This window comes from Camelus ferus, chromosome 16 (genome assembly GCF_009834535.1).
Source record: "Camelus ferus isolate YT-003-E chromosome 16, BCGSAC_Cfer_1.0, whole genome shotgun sequence".
In the NCBI taxonomy this organism is placed as follows: Eukaryota; Metazoa; Chordata; class Mammalia; order Artiodactyla; family Camelidae; genus Camelus; species Camelus ferus.
Window position 1 is genome coordinate 30,403,830 of NC_045711.1, and position 4,490 is coordinate 30,408,319.

General features: G+C 51.6%; 1 long non-coding RNA gene across 3 annotated transcripts; it reads left to right on the forward strand.

Moving 5' to 3' along the window:
• The first annotated feature begins 1,527 nt into the window (after nucleotides 1–1,527).
• Nucleotides 1,528–3,686, forward strand: LOC116669214. Of its 3 annotated transcripts, none has more exons than XR_004326558.1 (4): nucleotides 1,528–1,990; nucleotides 2,854–3,041; nucleotides 3,156–3,211; nucleotides 3,453–3,686. It is a non-coding gene; the product is annotated as an uncharacterized LOC116669214 (long non-coding RNA). The 3 variants fall into 3 exon arrangements; XR_004326559.1 differs by having other exon boundaries at nucleotides 2,854–2,987; XR_004326560.1 differs by lacking the exon at nucleotides 3,453–3,686 and having other exon boundaries at nucleotides 1,528–1,790; nucleotides 1,923–1,990; nucleotides 2,854–3,402.
• Nucleotides 3,687–4,490: the final 804 nt, after the last annotated feature.

The following is a 4,490-nucleotide window of genomic DNA, read 5'->3' on the forward strand; positions in this document are numbered from 1 at the left end:
GCAGTGGGGAAGGGGGCGGGACGCATAAACATTCAGTCCATGACACCCAGTAGCTCAGTCTTACTTATCGAGCAAATTCCCCTTTGGTGTGTGACACCACAGATGGTACTATATGGGGCATTTTCCCAGACAAGCTGGTGGATAATAATGCTGTCTGATCAGAGACCCACAGAGGCCTGTGCTGTGGAGGTGAATGTCCACCGTGCCAGGTGTTGGAAAGTCTCTGGTGGAGGAGATGGAGACAAAGCAGTGAACGACTCTGGGGGTTACAGAGGAGATTCAGTCTTGTGGGGGGGCTGTTTGAGGTGCTGGTGGAGAGAGGCAACCGGGAGCTGTGACAACAGGGAGGACGCAGGTGACGTTCAAGGGCACCCTTGGGTCAAGCTTCAGGTAGCTTTGCCAAAAGTGGTTTCTCCCTGAAGCTGAGCGTTGGGTGCCAGGGCTAGCATCCCAGGCAGTGTGGGCTAGGTGGCTGAAACCATGCACAGTCATTTCTCATGGTTCTGAAGGCTGGGACATCCAAGGTCAAAGCCCCCGCAGATCAGGCGTCTGGTGAGGGCCTGCCTCCTGGTTTGTAGAACAGCTTCTCACTTTGTCCTCACATGGGAGAGGGGGATGGAGGGGAGACAGAGACAGAGACAGAGAGCATGCTCTCTCAGGCCTCTTCTGGCAAGAGCACTAATCCCATCACGAGGCTCCACCTTCATGTCCTAACTCCCTCCCCAGGGTGCGTCTCCCAGCGCCATCACACTGGGTCTTAGGGCTCTGGCATACGAATTTTGGGGAGACACAAACCTGCAGTCTATAACATTTAGGTTGAGAAGTTATCCTGGTTTTTGCTTGGAAGTTGAGAGGAAGGGGAGCGACAGAGGAAGAAGGAGAGAGAGACTGATTGAAGGCTGAGTAAATGCAGCCTGGACACCGAGGGGCAGGCACACAGTGACCGGACACGTGGCTGCCCCCAGAGATCAGGGCAGGAGGCAGCAAGGCCTCCAGCAGGGAGGCGGGGAAGTCAGTGGGTGCCTGTGAGGAATGGAATCCCGCTGGCGCCCTGGGCCACACCCACCTAGTGATGGAGGGTCCCTCTGCTGTGAGCTCGGCACCCCTCGTGCCAACGGGTGGGCATAGGGCAGAGGAGCTGAACGAGGTTGGCAGGACGAGGGCTCAGTGTCACGTCAGCGGGGTGCCCACAAACGCCCTGAGTGACGAGGGCTGCAGACGCCCTGGGGGATCCGTCTCTGGGGGGCTGCTCCCCGGGGAGGGGGCGGCCTGGGTCACCTCCCCTCAGATCGTGCACTCGGGCGAGAGGAATCCGGCTCTCATCCTGCTTCTGTGAACTTGATTCATCACAGCCCATTCTGGCCTCAGCATTTTATCTGCTGAGTGACCCTCTGTAATTTCCCTACGATTCCGTGACTCAGAGGGACCTAGGGAGGCCGAGAGCCCTCAGCCCGGAAGCCAGAAGGTCCGGCTCCCGGGGAAGGAGGGCCCATACGGCCTCCGCTTCCTTTCTCCCCAGCGGGAGCCCGATGCCGGCAGGCCCACGGCCTCACAGCACAGTCAGTTGGGAATATTTTTGTTCCATTCATGGGCCTCTAATGGAATCAAGACCAAGCTATTTATATTTACAGATGGTGCAAACGTGAGTGGAACATCAGATGCGCCAGATGTGGTCAGGACAGAGGAAAAGGAGTGAACTCGGCTGATAGAAATCAAAGACCTCCCCTGCCAAACCCTGGACAAGACTTCTTTCTGGACCCAAGGTGCACAGGACCCCAAACAGCCAGGTGGTAAGAAATGCCAGGATGTGGCACCCCTTGGATTGAGGGTGGCTGCTGCAGCCCGGGGAGGAGAGTGGATCCAAGCTTGCTTTGCTGGGGGAGAAAATGGAACCATTGTCTGTTCCCATTGTTCCTTCTGAGACGACGCAGGGGACCAAGCAGCCGGCGTTTCATCTCCAATTATTTTCAGCCAAAGGAGAAAACAGATGGTAAATAGCACTGGAAAAAAAAATTTTTTAGAATTAATATTAATAAAAGATGTGTGGGAGGCTCTGACTGAATCTCGGAGAAGCAGGGCCCGCCGCATGTGTTGGGTTGGGGGATGAAGGTGGCTGAAAGGCCGGGGCGGGGAGTGGTGGCTGCAGAGAGAGAACAGACATGTGGGGCCGAGCCAGCCACTCCCCGTGTGATCCCAAAGGTGCCAGAGGGCAGTGTGGGTGGCGGGGCACCTTTGGGAGCCCAGCATTTGGTGGGGGCTGGAGCCCTAAAGCCACGAGGCGCCTGTCGAGGTCCTGAGATCCACGGGGGAGGAGAGTGGTGGGGCCAAGCTGCAGGCTGCCCAGGGCTCACAAGGAACACTGGCGCCACTGGGCCCCCCTTCCAGCCGGGTGTGGCCCAGATGGCTCTTGTACGCAGCTGCAGCAGACAGAGGAGGCGGGCGGGGGTCCTCACCTCCCCGGCCCACGCCGGCCGCGATCTTGGCCCCACTCGGCCAGTCCCAGTGTCCATCTGTCAGCAAGCACTATTGAATGTCCACCGGCTGCCCAGCTGTCCTCTGAGAGTTTGCATTCCACGTTCAAGCAGAGAAACTGATCTGGCTCCTTCAGGATTTGTAGGCATCACAGGGGAGGAAGGAGTGACATGCAGTGGGTCCTGTGTGTGGAAGGGGAAAGGCGGGTTCCTGGGGACAATGGTTTATTCAACAAAAGCTTTGGAGCACTCGTTAGGTGCTTGGGAACAGAACGGATGGAGTCCCTGCCCTCCAGGAACTTACACTCCAGCAGGAGAGAAGAAACAGTCAAATGCACACCCAAATGTACGTGAACTACAATCAAGTTAGATTATTTCGTAGGAAATGACAAATGGGGACAGTGCCAGGAAAGAAAGGACGAGAATGCCGGGAGAGCTACGCCACTGTGTCATGATGATTTACCACGGTCTCCGAGGCTTCCCCAAGCTTCTGTCTCCCTTCACCCCGGCGCTCAGGTAGGCATGAGCTTGGAGAAGCTGGAAAGAAAGCATGTACCACAATCATGAACTGTAAGTATTAGCGTTAAAAAATAAAAGCTACCTTATAAGACAGAAGCCCTCACCTGGGACCATCCTGCAGCCATGTCCATCTGATCTTGTTTCTTTCTTTGTTTGGGCCGCTAGAAAGCTCAAGGTGGAACCATGATTCACCTCCAGCAACAAACGTGAAGGATGTTGAGGTGTGTCTCTTTACAAAAGTAAGCTAGCTCCCAGCTTTAGTTTTTCTTCCCTTGTTTCATTGCCTTCATGAGACAGTTTTAATTTGTATTTTATCTTATCAGATAATGTATGCCCCCTTTTTGGTATGCCAATTTCAAAAATACATATAAATATATAGAATATATAAATAAAACAAGATGGACATTGATGGGGTTCAGCTAAGACTGAATTGAAAAATCATCCTGCTTTCTGTGATTCTAGCTGGATTACGAACCAGAAGACAAACATTGCCAGAAAGGACGTTATTGGGATAATTGATGAAATCAGAATGTGGACTATGGACTGTAGATAGATAAAAGCCTTGTTTTAACGGAAATTTCCTAAATTTGGTCATTTACTCTTGTTTTGTAAGACATTGTCCTTGCTCTTGGGAAATGCACCCTAAAAGGGGTAAAGAGGGTGTGATATCTGCAACTCTGTCTCAAATGGCCCAGAAATGGGGAGGAAAATATATATATATATATATATATATTTATATACATAAATATTTTTGTACGTATGTATAATAAGAGAGAGAGAACAGGGAAAGAGGAAAGATTACAATCTCATACTGGAATAATGAAAGCCCTTGTACATCTAAGGGAATTTGCTTTGCAATTTTAATTACAGTGGGTGTCCTTGTAAAAGAGAATCTCAAAAAACCAATTTCTTCCTGTTTTTCAACGCTGCCTGTCTCCTTCTGCCCTCTCCCCTGAAGACTCTCACCCCCACTGAAATGCTAAAAGAAGACTGAAGTTTGGAGTGATTCCGGGAAGAATTGTTTTTGGATAATTAGGCACGGTCTGCATTTGCCTCTGGCATCGATGTTGATGCAAAAATCCCATCTGGATGATCAGCAAGTATTTAAGCTTTTAAACCTTTTCTTCTGGAGGCTTTTTATTAATCCCCTGGAGAAGCACCTCAACATTTCTCTCCCAGCCCTGACTTCTTGTCACTTGCAATCCAGCCACTTTGGGCTTCAGAAGAGAGAGTGTTGCCAGCAAGAGTAATCACAGACTTTCTAGCATCGGAAATAAGCACTTTCCATTGGCTGGGCTGCAGCCTCCGCTCGGCTCGGTCACTTCTAGCCCAGCACGGCCTCCTCTGCCTCTTTGTCTCTCTCATCTCACCTGCATCCAACCTGTAACTGTAGTTGGAGAGAACTCAGAGCAGGATGTTTCAGACCTTCTCCTTCCCTGCTCCTACTCCTGAGGCATCAAGACTCCAAGACCAGGAAACAACTCTTCTAAGAGTCTTCTG